This window comes from Manis pentadactyla, chromosome 12 (genome assembly GCF_030020395.1).
Source record: "Manis pentadactyla isolate mManPen7 chromosome 12, mManPen7.hap1, whole genome shotgun sequence".
NCBI classification, from domain to species: Eukaryota; Metazoa; Chordata; class Mammalia; order Pholidota; family Manidae; genus Manis; species Manis pentadactyla.
This window is the reverse complement of record NC_080030.1, coordinates 45,038,449-45,056,763: the sequence shown is the minus strand read 5'-3', so window position 1 is coordinate 45,056,763 and position 18,315 is coordinate 45,038,449.

Sequence of the window (18,315 nt, the reverse complement as noted above, 5' to 3'; positions counted from 1 at the left end):
GAAATGAAATCAGTATCTCAAAGAGGTATCTGCATCCCCAATGTTAATTGCAACATTATTCACAATAACCAAGACCTAAATATCCCCAGATGGATGAATGGATAAACAAAATTTGGTATATATATATATATATATATATAAATACACATACACACATATATATGTATACACACACACACTGGAATATGATTCAGCCATAAAAAAGAAGGAAGTACTGCTTTTTGCAACAACATGATGGACTTTGAAGGCATATATGCTAAATAAAATATATCAGACAAAAAAGCTCAAATACTATAAGATATTATGTGGAATCTAAAAATCAAACCCATACAAATAGAGTAGAATTGTGGTTGCGAGGCCTGTGGGGTAGGGAAAATGGGAGGATGTTGGTCAAAGGGTACAAATTCCAGTTATAATATGAATTTGTTTTAGGTGTATAATGTACACTATGGTCATTTGAGTTAACCATACTGTATTATATACTTAAAATTGCTATGTGAGTAGATCTTAAATGGTTTTCTCACCATTAAAAAGCAATGGTAATTACATGGGGTGATAGAGGCATTAACAACTTTATTTTGATAATCATTCACTATATATGTATATCAACTCATCATGCTGTACACCTTAAACTTACACAGTGTTATATATCAATTATATCTCAATAATGCTGAGGGAACCTTTAATACAAAAAAAAGCATATCACCAGAAAAAATATTTATAATTTTCCCTTATTTCCTTGGGTGGAAAAAGTGAGACAGTTCAGCAGACTTTACTTTAAAACATGTTCAAGAAGCCTAGCAGGTGACTGATACTGTATCTGTGACACCAGCCCCAAAGAGCAGGGAGATAAAACTCTTATATAAAAAAACTTTAATAGCAGGTAGAACATTTGAAAAAAGAAAATTTGATAAATTTGACTTCATCAAAGTTAAAAACTTTTGCTCCATGAAAAACCCTATTAATAAAATGAAAAAATGAGCTACAGAGTGAGGGAAAATGTTTACCAATCGCATACTGAACAAAGGATTAGTACCCAGAATATATAAAGAACTCAAAAAAAATCAACATTAAAAAATAATACTTTAATTCAAAAATGGACAAAGACATGAAGAGATATTTCACCAAAGAGAGTATCAGATGCCAAATAAGCACATGAAATGATGTTCAACATCATTAGGAAAATGCAAATTTAAACACTGATGCATCTATACATTCAACAGAATGGCTAAAACAAAAAATAGTGAAAGCCCCAAATGCTGGCCGGAAATTAAATCACTCCTAAATTGCTGAAGAGATGTATTGTAGTACAGCCACTTTAAAACATATTTTTGCAAGTGTCAGAAAGCTAAACATACAAGTACCACATCCCACCCAGTAATTGCTCTCCTGGACATTTACTCCTGAGGAGTGAAAGCTTATGTTCACGCAAAACCTGTACATGAATGGTTATAACAACTTTATTGGTAATACCCAAAAGCCAGAAGCACCCAAAATTTCCATGAGTAAGTGAGTGGTTAGGTTGCAGTACATCTATTCCATGAAATACTTCTTAAAAATAAAAAGGAACAAACGATTGATACAATAACATGGATGAATCTCTAGAGAATTCAGGTAAATGAAAAAAGTCAGTACTATCTTACTATTTATATAATGTCACTGAAATGACAAAACCTCAGGAATGGAGAACGTGTTAATAGTTTCCTAGAGTTAAAGTGGGATGAAAGTGGGAAGGGAGTGGGTGTGGCTATAAAAGGGCAACCTAAGGGATCCTTGGGGTGTGTAAATGTTCTGTATCTTACTTGTATCAATGTCAATATCCAGGCTGTGATGTTGTACTATGCATAGTTTTACAGGTTGGTATATTGGGGAAAACTGGGAAAGGATATGCAGGATTTTCTGGGTTATTTCTTATAACCACACGTGAATCTACAATTCTCTGAAAATATAGTTTTAATTTTAAAAATTCCACTAACTCCACTCAAAATACAGCCACTTCTTCTTACATTGACCATTTAGATTTTCAATGTAATGAAAGGGAATTGTGTGGAAAACTGGATGAATTTTAAATTCCCTAATTGCCTTCCTTAAGAAGAAATTGGTAAATTCACCAAAGAGACTTGTTAATGACTGCAGGGATTTATTCATATTATTGATTGGCTTATTAGCGAGTCACCGAAATAACAGAAAATCAAAAGGAACAGGGTTCCAATTTGTTTTCTTTTTATTCCATAGTTGTAGTCTTCCTTAATCAAATCAAATAGAGAATATAAATTATCCTGTGGTTCTTGAGATTATAGGGTATCCATCTATTTCTCGAAATGAGAATTGTCTAATTAAAAGGTGTGTCTCTTTTATAAAACTCAAATTAAAGGTATGTGTTTAACTACATGTATTATTCCTTCATGCATTCCTCCACTCAACAAACCCTTACTGAGGACCCACTATGTGCCAGGCCCTGCTCTAGAAACTGGATTCCCAAGAGGACCAAGCATAGGCCATGATCTGGCACACCACATGCCTGTTAATAAGGACTATATAATAATTCTCTGCTTGAGTGCAGTCTGAGAAAAACGTGTCTTTCTAAATTATGTTGTATGGTTTGTTTGTTGTTAGGGGTGGTTTTTTTAGTAGAAATTAAGGAGACTACATAACAGTGTGAGGACTATCTAGCAATGACAGCTATTTGGGAATCTCAACACAAGCATCTGGAAGCATCCTCTCCGGTTTCCTTCTAGAGGGTTCCCCATGCCCACATCTCACTTCACACTCTGTTTCAGTGTATAAACTGCCTCCAGTTCATCCGGAAGAAGGGAGAGGGCAGGGAGAGCGAGCGCTCCCCTTTCCCAGCTTCGCCTGTTCCCAGGCACGCCTCCCGGTTGTCCCACCAGCCCCTGTGTCTCCATCACCCCGGAGGCAGAAGTGAACCAGGGATGGATCTGCAGGAACAGAAGGATTCATACTTATTAATACTCTGCAGTTTCTCTACTGTTTCCTAAGAAAATAACTGACTCCTCTATCCTCTTCCTTCCCTCACATGAAGTTCTATATACCAAGCTTCCTTTGGATTCTGCTTTTAACCATGTATCATGTGTGGTTCAAGTATAAGGCCCTTTTTTTAGATTCTAAATTCTAAATCTAAACTGGATTTAGCTTTTAGATTCATTTGTGTTCTGCTGGAAACTATGCTGGAAGATTGCTCAGGATACTTTCAACTGTGACATTTCTACCTGTGACACACTGGGGGAAATCTGGTTTGGTTAGGACCGTTATGGGATCCCAAACACACCAGAAAAAGAGTGGAGGGGAGAAAAGTCACCCAGCTATGATTTTGTGGCTTGCACTGTGCATGGGAATGTTAGGTTAGCTGTCTCAGCAATATTTTACTTTAAGTTTTTACTAAATGTAAATGCCAAAGATGCTGTATTCATTAAGACTCCTTAAGTGATTTTTGTGACTAGAATTGGATAAGATGTCTGATTATGAATAAGAATTTGTGGCAGAGTGTTGTAGAAAGGGTAATGAGTTGCAGGTGGGTCACTGAAATCCATTGACAGGACTAAGCAAAGAGCAGTTAATAGATGCATCTGTGTATGGCAAAGAATTTGAAGCTTTTTCCTACACTCATGGTACAGCTCGGACAAAATGAGTTTTTTTATTTGTAGTAAAAATGCACCAGTTGCTCTATGTTGCCAATACCTCCCTTGCAACATAGAATTGAGAATAGAGGGTAGCACCGGCTTTCCACACAGACTGTTGGGGCTGTGAGTGCTTCATCTGAGAGTAACTCATACATATTCATCCTTACACCAGGACCCCCTTTGACTGTGCAAAGGCACTAAACAAAATTCTCTCCTGGTAGGAGGCAGAGAGGGCAAGACAAAGTGGCCCCTCCCTGTATTTTCCCCTTCAGCCAGGCATCCCTCAGCAGGTTCCATCCTTAACCCCAGCACTAATTCTCTGGGTCTTTATCTGAACTACTTTTAAATTAAATTTAAGCAACTATTTGCTCCATTAATCCATGCAGCCCGTTAGCACATTGTGTGCATTTACTGTACAGTATTTCAAATGAAGTGAAACTTCAAAGCCGTTTGATAGGTATGGGAAAAGGGGGGCCTGATATAGCCAGAAGGAAGTAATAATCTCCCAAGGATTTCAGTAAGAGAGCTAAACTTAGCAGCAGACTCTACTTTCCATTTAACTTTAAATGTATAGCTACTTGGAGCAACTTGGGACCCTACCTTGAATTGCAGATAAAGCCTTAGGAATGAGGAGAATGGATATATATATACCTGGTCAGAATGAATATTTCCCATCATTTCAAATCCTCCTTCCCTGCCCAAGTTACCAAGGAAACAGAGTTCCCCATGTCTTTTTGCAATGTGTTTTCTTTACCTTGAAGCTGGCATCCTCTGTGCAAGGAGGATTTGTGTTAGAGGGAGGCTCAAAGGGCTGGGAGGAGAGGGGCAGGGGCCAAGGACAGCAGTGCTGTCCCCGGTCTTAATCAAGGGGCTTGGGTCTGGCTTTGGGGTGTCACCCAGGGTTCCAGGGAACAAGACCATTTTGCTCCTTCCCTTGTGGGAATTGGCATATGCAAAAGATGGATGCCTTTCTCTGCTTTGACTTTTGCTCCCAGTTATGAAGTAGACTGGACAGAACCAGGTCTTCCTAGGCAAGCTGAATGTAGATCAGCATGGATCAAGTCCTTGCAGCCTACCTCTGGTTTCCAATCACATACACCACACACACACAGACACACACCTGGTATAATCCAGTTTTCTCCATTTGCAGCTCGTATTCTCTGACTGCAAGGGTTTTGCAAGACCGTGAATACTCAGAGTCCCTACAATATGGTACAGAGGACACATAGTTAAAACATCCAAATCTATGTGAAAGGGTTGGGGGAAATGTTTTGTTCCAAACTCCCTATCTGCAATTGGTTAGTCTCTTGTCTAGAAATTAAAGACCTTTTGATTCTAGTCAATAACTTACCTTACTTCACATTTTTGGTACAAAGTCCAACAAGAATGTATTGTAGCAGGCCTCCCTGGGAAAAACTTAGAGTACTTTGGGAGAAAGACTGAAAGCATCCCAGAAACAATTAGGCCTGAAGATATAGAAACACTCCTAGATAATAGTGAAGTGCTAAAAGGCATACACTCAGGTGCCAAAAAAAAAAGAAAGAAAGAAAGAAACACTGATTCCGGCAGGGTGTCGTGGGGCCTGGAAGTCAGGACTTGGATCAGGAAGAGATAGTCAGGGTGAGCAGCAGGTTCTCACCTGTGAACTCTAAAAAGATGTGTCTGTCTTAGAGACCAGACTAGGGTCCTTTTCTATGTGGCCTCATTTCCCCTGGGTGAGTCACCTGGTTGTTTACTCAGCTGTTAATCTGAAAGCTGTATTTCTTTTTTTAGTCACAGCTGGGCTGGTGACAATGGCAATTAGAATGCTGAACTGCAAAGCGAATACCCACCAATAAGCAGGAGAGTTGCTCTTGATCGCTTGCTCACTTGGCCATTCTTTGCTTGAGGATGTGCATTGTGTCATAATTACTCGTGGAAATAGCCTTTCTGTGTACAGATTTCTGTGTAGCTTTATATTGCTGATGTTGTAATGGCACGGTTTTTCTTTTCATATAAAAAAGTGAGTTAGAAGCAGATAAAAAGAGAAGCATTTGATTGCCCTCAATCAGACGCTGGCTTTTGGTTGTCATTAAATCAGAGGCTTATTTGAAATCTGTTATTGGCAGTAACCCATTCGTAGCCTGCTGACGTGATTCTTGAGCTCGTGCGTGATTTCATGTTTTATTTGTTCTTCGTGCACTCCTCCCGTGATGTGCTCATTGTTATGCACCTTTTCGGGGGAGTCTCAGCTTGGAGTGTGCTTATAGAGCTAGCAGAAAACAGAATTCCATCTGTGGGTTAGCCATGTGGAAATGACAGTGTAAAAATCATACTGAATTTATAAACCCAGTTCTTCATTCCTTGCTGGAGACAGTAGTTGCAATTTGAAATGGCATCATTTTAACATTTTTTTAGTCTCCTTACATAGGAGGCATATAATGCTCAGAGTCAGCTAAATTATTAAACCTTTTCTAATTTCCATCAAAATTCTCTTTGGACTGAAAAAATATGACAACCTCAGGCTGAAAGAGAACTGAAATCTACTTGTAAAACTAGCTTGGAGGTGTGGGTGTTCTACTTCTCTGACAGTGGCTGGTGATCCTATGTGAATGTATCTTACATATATTTGTGCCTACAAACATATACGCATTTTCATATTGATCTATTTCTATACACCTTGTCCTCTGTGCCAGTTAAATCCCTCTGAAGGAGTAATAGTCATGTCGTGCATTATTGTAAGTAAACAAATGTGTATGTTAGATGATTTCTTACCCATGTGTCACCTCTAACCTTTGTGTAAAATGTCTTTTAAATTAGCATAAATATTAAGAAGATGCCATTTCTGCTATATATAGGGCTGCCTTCAGCTAATCAGTTTTTCATGCATTTAAATAGGAATATTAGAATGATGGTAATTACTTCAGTTTTCCATGAATGATCTATCAAGACATTGCCTTCCACTGGATAGTATTGCTCATGGTAAGTAGGAGAGAGTTATTCCTGGGCTGGAATATCTGCACTGTTTTGTTGGTGACTTTTTAAAAAATGCATTCTTAAGCCTATTATCTTTTTGAAGAGTACCAGCACAAGTTGCTTTAGTAGGATTAGAGTAAGCTGAAGCACATGGAGGCTGAGTGAAATCAACGAATTTTAAAGTAAGACCAGTTTATTAAATGTATGCAAGACAAAAGAGTTTCAAGCTGATGACAAAACCTCATACATACACGTGCACACACACACACACATGCACACACACACACACACACACACTGGATCAATGTGGGAAAATTCACCAGCAATTTTTGAAAAAGTGCCTTTTATCAAAATGAGACCTCTCTTCCTTTGCACAAACGTATTTCTGTGGTTTCACAAACTACTTTCACATGCCAACTCAAACTTTATAAGGTTGAATGTAAAACAGTTTACACTTTTGTGCAATATACACTGTTATCACTTGGAGTTAGATGTCACTAATGAACAAATATTTTAAACTGCCTGGCAGCCAACAGTTCTGTTTCAGCCTTGCTTTTTTCTTTGTCTCGACAGCAGTGTTTGCTTGCATGGAGATATCAAAATAATTGCATGTTTTGCTTCATTGTTCCCTAAAAATTAGTAGAAAACTGGAGAAAATTATTGGTTTGATGCTGCAAAAAGCATAGTCTTTTAAACCTGCAATCCAGATAAGGGCAGAAATCTCGACACAGACTGCAAGTAGCAAATCTTTAGCTCAAAAAGAAAATTGCTGAACTTAGGTAAGACAAACATGTATTCAACAAGAAGGAAGGAACAAAAGCTTGAAGCATGATATTTTAATAGTTTTAAAAATCTTCCACAAAATTATGTGCTTGTACATGTTCATATAAAAATGCTTAAATATATATATGCATTTTTATAAACATATAGAATGGAACACACCAGATTGATACCAGTGGGTACCTCAGGGGCTGGGAGTGAGATGCATGAAAAGGAGGTGAAGAGAGACTTTTACTTTTTATTTTAGGATCATCTGTATCTTTGCTATATAAATAATTTGGATAATTTAAAAAACAACAAGTAAATGCCTAGAAGAACATATATAAAAAGCTTGAAATATGTTGGTAAAACTTCCTTCTAAAAGGGTGATGTTTACTTAGAGATTTAGCATACTTTTCATAGCTCAGAAAGTAGAAGCTCCATCTAACACCCCAGCCTATCTTTGGGATGTTAGTCCCCATTACATTTTCTCAGGAAAGCTTCCTGCATGGAACCACAGGACTGCCTCCACGTTGTAAAATGTCATGTGACTTCCATGCGATCTTTCAGGTGATGATACCAATGCTCAAGAAGGTTTATAAGAAATTTGCCCAAGTTTATGTGGCCGTAAGTGGCAGAACTGGCCATAAACCCATGAGCACATCTTTGGGTACAGGTCCAGTGTGCTGGCATGGACTGAAAGCAATGCCCGCCTCCCCCACCAATACATGTGAAGTCCAAACCCCCATGTAACTAAGTTGGAAACAGGGTCTCTAAGGAGGTGATTACAGTTACATGAGGTCATAAGGGTGGAGCCCTGATCTGATTGAGCTGGTGTCCTTATAAAAAGAGGAAGAAACACCAGAGATGGTGTTTCTCTCTACAGTGTGAGGAGATAGGGAGCATCTGCAAGCTAGGAAGAAAGATCTCTCTAAGAACTTAATCAGCTTACACCTTGATGTTGGACTTCCCAGCCTGCAGAACTGTGAGAAAATAAATTTCTGTTGTTTAAGCCACCCAGGATGTGGTATTTTGGAATGGCAGCTGAGAAGATTAATATAGTCCTATAAAGGTGCTTATCTTCCTAAAGATCAGGTATTCCAGCACCCTTTTGTCCCACAAAATCTTTTTCACCCTACCGAGGAACAAACTTCATTATCTGTCTTTTCATGATTATCAGTCACCAATATTTACTCTCTTGCATAGAGTGGTCTGAGGCATGTTAGTGTAGCAGATGGGTGGAAAGGAAGACGTCCCAAGCCTGTTACCCAGTCTAAGAAAAAGAGCTCCCCACACATTAACAGATGCCTAATGACTCTTAAAGGTAACTGTTGAGATTTCTGTTTATAGCATCCCAGAATAAACATGATCTTTGGATTCGGATAAGCATGGATTCAAGTTCCAGTTCTGCTACTTAAAATTATAGAACTGGTTTCTTAGCCTGGACATCAGTTCTTTAGGAATTAGACTTGTGCTTGAGTTTTGGCTTGCCTATAATAGAATTGTGAGAATTACATGTAACGATGGACATGAAGTAATTCCCTCAGCATCTGGCACATGCTAGGCACCTGATAAAATGTTAAGTCACTGTTCCTTCCCTTTCTTGCTTTCTTCACTTTTACCTGATTTCTTTCATATTTTGCTTCTCTTCCCGCGCTTTTATAAGAAATTGTTTTTGTTTTGCTAGCATGTTGGGCAGAGCTTAGATTCTGTAGACAAACTCTGTTATACTTTACATCTCTATAGTGGTTTGGATTTTAGCAAAGTGCTTCCACTCACGCTGGTCTCATTTGTGCTTCTAAGAACGTGTTATTAACTATCAATGTTCATTATTAAGTTTCCCCTTGATCAGCAGGTTGCTCCCATGCCACTGGAATCTAGAATATGAACTCTTAGAGAACACAAATTTAGTGTCAACATAAAGCTCAAGAGATTGTGTTTTATGTGTTCACATGTTTCACACCATCAGCATATTATAACAACACTTTGAAAAAAGTTTAAGTAGATATTGGCTTTTGTTGCCAATATCAAGATTTATTGGTTGGAGAGTTATTGATCATGGGTAAATCTTGGCCATTATTATGCCCTGAGGACAAATAAATCTTTATCAGCTAAACATGAATCAATATAATTATGCTTTACTTATGCACATCTTTTTCCTAACCATATTGGGTTTTCAACCAAATCATGAAATATGAAAGAAACTACTTAGGGAGGCAGTTGTGAGGAATTAAGCCAAGAACGTTCGTGTTTTGCAGCAGTGCCAATAGTAGAAAAAGCCAAGCCTTACCAACTCTTGCTGATAGAATTGAGGAAATCTCTGCAAAATACAGAGGTTAACTTTTGAAGATACTCAGGCATATAAAAATATCATAGGATAAAATAAAAGGTTTCAGAATGGGAAGAAATTGTAACGATCATATCATATGCTAGAAAAGATAGCTGAAAAGGTCTAAAGAAAGTAGGAAAGTTCTGTAAAGCCCAGCGAATCTGAATTTATTTTAAACCTACCTCAGTGATTCTAATAATGTGCAGTTTTCAGGGAATGACTTACTCCTTTATTAGATACACAAAATATCTTCCAATCTTTCCTTCTATTAGCATAGAGTAATTTTATGTCTTTTTGTTTAATGAAACCATATCACCTCTAGTGAAACTGAGCCTTCAGGTCTTCATTAGATTATCTTTGGTTTGTCCCTATGACCTACTGTAGATCTACTCTAAATGCCAGATATTTCCCTGTTGAATTCTAGCTGTTTTTTGATCTGGTGTTTAAACTTTCAAATCCTTTTGTATTCTGATTCAGTCATGGTTGTTTCTTATCCTGCCCATCTTTGTTTCTTCTGTACATCAGACCAGCTTCTTTCTCCATCTCTATCCCAGGGACTCATAGAAGTTGGTCCAGAGAGAGTCCTACAGTACTCCCCCAAATCCATATGGTCCCAACATAGTTGTTAACACATGATGGGGCTTCTTTCCAGCCTGTGTCTACATCTTATGGCCATGCTGTCATGTTAGGCTTTATAAAATGCATTGCTAAAGTTTTAAAAAATGCATTGTGTAGGATTCAAGGTGATTTCTAGTTAGTAACCAAGCTATCTGTCAAAGCATAAGCACAACATTAATTATGTGGGAGTATGATTAATATCCAGCATACAGTGCTAAACTCTTAGATGCAGGCAATCTTTTCCTTTCTTTTCTTTTCTACTGACCCCACAGTCAAATTCAAACAGACTCTATGTTTAGTGCCTTTTGATTTCCAGCTCACCCCACAGATAACTTGAAATCTCACCTAGGCTTGCTGTTACAGTATTGCCATTGGAGAATTCCATCCTTTATCTTTCTTTTGCCCATGATCTAGTTACATTATCTAAGCAAATTAAAGTTGATCATGGTTGGCATCATCATTTCAAGAGTGTGGTGCCCCAGTTCTAGGAATTCAGAAAAGAAAGCAATGAGCCAGGGGTGAAAAAGAATTATATGCTTCCTTAAAAAAAATTTTTTTTAACAAAAATATTCCTTCTGTGATGTTTAAAAATCAAAGCATAGCACCTCAAATGTGGATGGTAATCATCACAGGAACATAGCTCATAGTAGTGGATTACTTGGGAATATCCAAAGCATGCAGATGACCCAGTAATGCAGCAGTAGTGAGGAACGGACTCTACTTTGCCGGTCCCTGAACACCACATCTGGCATTTGCCACATGGCTTCGTGTACTGGTGCACTGAGTCAGAGAGCAGCCAGCCATGGGGGGTTCTGTAAAGCATCCAAGGCGGTCTATGAGGGCGGCTTCAGTCCTGGGAGTAACTGGCACCATCAGAACAAAATACACAGTCAGGTTTTACAGCCACATGTATCAGTCCATCCTTCACTCTCCCTTACCTTGTGATTACAATCTACAAAGCACTTTCACACTCAGGTTCATTTACTCCTCTCAATCTCTTTGTGATGTAAGGCACCATCCCACATTTAGAGAACACTGAAGCTCAGTGCAGGCTAGACACTTGCCCCAGGACCCCTGCTTCTCGTGGTGGTGCAGAGACACATCCAAGCCATTGACTTAACTTTCCAGTTCTCTCCCCCTTCAAACATAGTTGCCTGCTTTTATGTGTAAGGCTCTTCTCTATTTATTCTCCAAACATTTCTGTATACATCAAAAGCCATTAAGAGATTTTGCATCCCACTGTCTACCTTTATGATGCTGGTGCCTGGAAACTGATATTCTCTTAAACACATGCCCTGTCTTTCCCCCTAATTTCGGGCTTTTCCAGGAAAGAACTTTTAGTGTGAACATCCCACATACAGCGGGTATTTTACATGTGTTTCTTTATGATGTCAATAAGAAGCCCTTGTGGGATCTATTATGTATCAATATTTTTTAAACTCTCTCTTTAGTCATTTAGTGTGTGTTTATACATTTGCCAATTTTAATGAACCTGTGATGTACCAATGCTGTTTGGAAATGAATGTGCATCTTGTGGTGTGGGGAAAAAGAGATGTAAACCTACATCTACTGTCAATTTGTGTGATTTTTGTGAGCCCTTCCAGTTATGATAGAGGAGGCTAACCAGAGGGATAGCAGGGAACTGCTTGGAGTCCAAGGAGCACAGCAAGTGGGACAGAGAGAGTACTGATGTGTGAGTCAGGAGACCTGAGTTCTAGACGTGGCATTGCTAATACTGTACTACAGGACTTTGATGAAGTTATTTTTCAGTCTCTAAATGTCCTTCTTTCATCTATAAAAGAAGGATTAATGTTACTGACCTTGTGAAGTGTTAAGGAAATTTAAAATAAAATTGCCATAATATACAAATCTTATGAAAACCATAATAATGTAGTTCCTTTGCAAATGCTGAATCAGTCTATTAAAATATACCCCAGGTAAACATACCCTAAGGATGGACTCATATCATTCCTGTTGATTACTATTATAAATCTCAAACAAGGAAAATAGAAAGATATGGTACTACATACGACATTCACAGTCGAAGCTGAGGACTGAGTTTTCTTTGTTCACTTCCACCTGCTTCCTTTCCTCACTAACTTGATTGTAAGTCTATGTGTTATATATAGGTAAGCACAACTCATGGAAGAATTTTATTTTCAGTAAAAAGTCACCAGATGGCCACTGTGCAATCCCCAGAAGTTCATTCAACCATCCAGGGCTTCCTTTGCCTTTGTTCTTGAATTCATATTTCCTCCTCAAAATTCAGAGATGTTTGAATAAAGGTGATCACTTAAATAGATTTTGGGGCAGAAATTTGGAATGTGTCTCTCTTTTAAAGGCAAGCAAGTACTGTCAAACCACTTTTGGAGATGGCAGGAGTCATTGCTATGAAAAAATTGCACACGTCACAGGAAGGCATTACTCAAACAGGAGACAGAAGCAACCCGATAATGATAGACCATGATAAGATCATGTCGCCACTGCTTTATAAACAAAAGCTCTTCAACAAAACTAATGTCAGCAAAAGGTTCACTTATTCTTGCTTTACTGGGCATGAAATGGGATTGAAAGATGGCATTAAATGGATTATTAAACTGAAGAAATGATGTCTGTGACCTTTCACACCAAACTCCCCACTTGAGATGTGCATTTCTCGGTGAAAAATTCTCCAAAGAGACTCAGGTCCTTTATATGGAACCTGAGCCTTTTAAATGTTAGACTGAAAGTTTTATGTACCTTTTTCATGCTAGAAGTGTGATCCCTTACAAGATTGCTCTTCAGTTATTTTATTCTTATGTCGACATGTAGGAAAGGAATATTTGTGAGAATTTATAAATTCAAACACAGGATACTCTTGACTTTTCATATACGAAGGAAGGAAAACAAATTTATTTTAAAATATATAAACCATCTTTAAGTATCTAGCATTTTCTCCTCTATTTTTAAAATGCCTCCAGATCTCAGATTAAACATTAGCAAAGTGTTCAAAATCTTGCCTGGTTTAAGGTTTTGAAAACCAGTTATACAAAAATCCAAAGAATGATATTAGCTGCAAATACATACTTTACTATTTCTGAAAGTAGTACTTATTTTAATGCAGATGCTCAACTAAACAAGTAACACCAGTCCCAAGTATGGTTTTCCCAATCTTCAAAAGAACTCCAGGCTTTGTTTTTGGAAACAACACAGATGATCATACCCTATACATTCTGAATAGATCCTCCCTCTGAGAACTAAAAATAATGAACTTTAAAAGTTTTTTAAATGCTTATATGAGATAATGAGAATGTGAAAAATCACAGAGACCAAAAACTACTTGCAACATTTGAAAGGAGAGAAGATGATGCTATCTAGAAGGCATTATCACCAGTTCATTTTGCATTTGTACCTTATTGATAACTATGACCAGCCCATTAAATATATCCAAAGCAGAATGGCAATTTATCTGAGAGAAGAGAGTGACATCCTCTTTTAAGGAGAGATTGATGAGCCACATTTCTTAAAAAACCAACTTCCCTTAATTTATGAAGAATCCTGTCCTGTATGTTCAATTAGAGCACCCTATAGGATCTTTCAGATTCATCACTTGGAGTGAAATTTTGGTTGCCTAAAGTTCCTGAATTTTGATGATCTACCTGTTAGACTACAATAGCAGAAGTAACTGATACAAGACTTCTCAGAGGGAATTTAGTCTTTAAAAGAAGAATAACTTTTCCCCTTTAAATAACTTTTATGCATCATGTATAAAATGAATTTTTTATCATCAGAAAAAGGAATTATGTACCATAATGCTTGGCTTCCAAGAAATACTGAGCTGTGAGGCTGAGCAAAGTCACCAGGGAACTGGATGAAGATAAAGTAGGGAAGAGGTATAAAAGCATACACTTGAAGTCAGCCAGTAAACACGGGCTGTGTTTTTCTCCTTCCACATGCAGGTGTGGAATTGGTGGAGATGTGAACTTAAAAGGACTCAGCTTTTGTCCTAGCGGTGTACCAAAATGAGAGAAGGCAAGGATGTTAAAGATATGTTAAGGGAGTTATTCTCGTATTGGCCATAACATTTTAGCTGAATAAGGAAATAAGGACATGGAAACGTGTGAGGTCATGGGGAAAGGGTGAGGGCTGGTGAAAAAGGAGGATTAATGAATTAAAGGAGCTGACGGAGCTGAAAGACTGGCATGGCAATCCTACAGGATTGAGCATCCAATATACGAGGTGGTGGACACTAGAGGTCCAGATTACCTAGCAGCTATTGGTAACAACAACATCTAGGTATGATGGCCATCGGGGTGAGTGACCAAGCTAGTTGGGGGACAAGATATTTGGAAGAAAGGAAGTTAAGAAACTGAGAGGCCAAGGTATTGGAAAATATCCTACCTGGATAAAAAAACTCCTCATGACTTATTCAGGAGTAATTTTGAGGAAAGCGAGTCAGGAGCTAAAATCTTCAAAAACTTAGAGGTACTGCCATGGGGATTGGTAGATAAGTGCAACAAGATGGAATAGTCCAAAGGCATCAGATTCAAAGGTATGTATTTTTAAGGGAAAAAAGTTGCAGAAGGAGCAGCAAGGAGCAAGGAAGACTCGTGCCTCACCCCTGGATCCAGTGAGAAGCGGGTTTGGGGGAAAGTAGTGACCAGCTGAGAGAGCTGCAAAGAACAGCCTCCTTGCAGGCAACAAGTTTCAGATGGGGCAGAAAGTGAAGAGAAGATTCAGAGAAGAGGTTGAGTGTATGCGTGTTTTGCCAATGAGTGACTGTGATTTCCGGAAGGCTCAGAAGAAGGCTTCCCATGGCCTGAAGGATCACTATACAGAAGATGGAGACCTGGGCGGGCTTCATATGGTCTCGAACTGTGGTGACATTAGTCTGAAGCCTCCAAGCAGAAAGTAGTGAGAACACCATTGTGGGGTAGGTCAAGGGGTGGTCTTGCAAGGAGTTTATATGATTTGAGGGATCCCTTTTGAGCCCTGATATTCAAGGCCATGTCATGCTAGCAGTATCTGGATTTGTATTACACACAGCTGAATTGTTACTTAACTATGTGTGCCTTGACTTTGCAGAAAGACTGTAAGGTGTCCTATCGTTGCATTTTTTTCACTGCATCTTATTTCTCTGCTTAACCCTCATACCAGCAATGGATTGAATTGTGGCCCCCTTGCTCCAAAATTAATGTTGAAGTCCTAACCCCCAATATCTCAGAATGTGACCTTTTGGGGGTATAGGGTCTTTGCAAAGTAATCAAGCTGAAGTGAGGTCATTCTGGTGGGCCCTAATCCAGTGTAACTGGAGTCCTTACATAAAGGGGAGATTGGGACACAGAGACATGCCTATAGGGAGAACACCAAGTGAACAGGAAGACAACCATCTGCCAGCCAAGGAGGGAGGCCTGGAACAGATCCTTCCCTCACAGCCCTCGGAAGGAATCAAGCCTGCCAACACCTATTAAAGAAAAGAAAATATTCAGTGGCACTTGGTAAAGATGGTAAGACAGACTTTATTCAAGACAATCGCAATATAGAGACCACTGCAATGGGATTGTACAGTGAGGAGTTGGAGCTCAACTCTAAACCCAGCGTGGGCAAGTGGGGATTTATAGCCAAGGAGCAGGGTGGGGTCAATGGATAAAAAATTACTAAGAAGGAACATCATGGCTAAGAGGGCTGCTGGCTAAACTTCCCTAGCAGAACCCTTGTTGAAGGCAGTCCAGAGAGCTCAGACATCACCTGAGGGAGAGAAGAGGGTGAAGAACCCAATCCGATAGCTAGAGCTGGAGGTCCTGGTTGAAGTGACTTAGCAGGATTCTTGCTAAAACTAGATTTTAACATGGAATTGCCAATGGGTCTAGGAGAAGATTTAGGAGCCTGCCTCAAGTTTGGTCAAGCAGAGAGTCTTTGTCACACCTTGATCTCAGACTTCTAGCCAAAAGAACTGTGAGACAATAAATTGTTGTTTGAGCCACCCAGTTTGTCACAGCAACCCTATCAAACAAATATAATGTGATTATTTAGTGAGCTTCTTGAGGGCAGAAATTGAATTTCATCTGCAGCTAAATGCCGAGAAGCCTTACCAACACACGATTAACTCAGATTTCACTGCCACTTAGTGTGTTCATGTGTGGGTATGTTTTCTTTTTATTTGAGTGGTATTTTTTAACTATTGAGCAATCAGGCAGGCAACCAGTGGAAATGTCTAAGGATTTAATCCACAGGGTTAGATTGCATTGGCATCTTGAAAATTCTTTCCAGGAGTCAGATTATGGCTGCACTGCATATCATAAGCAATCTAGACTGAGCACCATAGACTAAAGTTCAATTGACTGGCCTCAGCTTTCTGCCAACATCAAAACATCCTTCCTAATATTTGTCTTTCACTTGCTCTACCCTGTAGGTGATTGAGCCCAATTTACAGTGAGAAAAATATTTCCCCTGGATGCAATTCACAGGATATGTATTGGCCTATATCTGACTTCTCCTATGTCTTCATACCATATAGATAGAGGTATTTTTTTAAAAATCTGCTTCTATTCAGAGGACGTGGGAAACTGGGTCAAGTACACCTTTGATATATTACCAATTGCATTCTGATAATTTATTGAATGTAGTGAAAATAATTTGGGGAGCTTTGCCAACCTGCATGAATAGAGTTGATAATGGAGGAAAAACTATATTATGAATAGCCTTGGAAGTGGGATATGTTTGAATGGGATTAAAGATATTTATCAGCAGTAAGGGTGACAGTTCACAGTGTGATTTACTTGGCTGTTCAGCTATCTGAATATGATGAGATCCTTCTAACTCAACTTCCATGGCTAATCTCAGAATTCATAGTTCAGATACCCATAAGCAGTAAGATCATCATTAAAAATAAAACAACTTCAGCAAAAAACAAGAAACAAGAATGTCAGCAGAATGCAAAGTTCTAAATTAAATTTGAGAAATTACGATGCAGGATTTGGAATTGTCTGAAGTTGCGTTCAGATGCTTTCTTCCTGTTCTTTATATAACTATGTAGTTTGATAGATATATTAACTATATATAGTTCTCCCTCCCTATACACACACACGCACACACACACACACACACACACACACACACACACACATACTTTTATATATGCATATATATATATACTTTGTTTTGAGGAGTAGGAACCTGAAGAATTTAGCAACTTTTTAAAGGTTTTATATATCACTGGTATCTTCTCATATGTAATATATGTATATTGCATGTATTAAACCTATAAAAGTGAACAGAGAGCAGGAAGCAAGTGAACTAGGTGTTCCCATTACTTATTGCTGTATAACACATCATCCCAAAACTAAGTGGCTAAAAAATATTCTCTTAGGTTCCTAGCGTTGACTGGGTACAGCTAAGCATTCTTCCTTAGGGTCTCCAGTGGAGCTGCAGGCAGGCAGCGGCTGGAACGGGAGTCACCTCCAAGGACTTCTCCCTCACATGCCTGGCAGTTCACACCAGGTGCCGGCTGAGCTCTCAGCTGGAGCTTTCTGCCCCAGCAGCTCCAGGTGGCCCTGCTCCCTCACAGCACAGCAGCTGGGTTCCCAGAGCAAGTGTCCCAAGACAAAACAGGTTGAACGACTGATTTCTTTTACAATCTTGATTCAGAAGTTACATCACTTTCTATTGCCTGCCCAGACTCAAAGGGAAGATAAACCCCACCTCTCAGATGTCAAATTGTAAGAAGAGTATGTAGGACAGAAGACCTTGATGTGGCCATCTTGGAAGATGTGATCTGCTACAGTCCTCTCTCCCACCACAATAATTCATATCCCTGCCACGTGCAAGCATCCTCATTCCCTTCCCTCAAGAACCCAACACTCAGCTCACCTGGTGAGGTCTATCTGTATGCATCTTAGTCCTATCTGCCTGCAGATGAGCTCCGTGGGTACAGTCCCTGAGTACCATTCCTCCCTGTCTGACAGCCTGTGAGCTGAGAAGCTGTCCACCCTCCCTCCTCCCCACACCCCCAACATACAAGGGTGAGATAGGCTG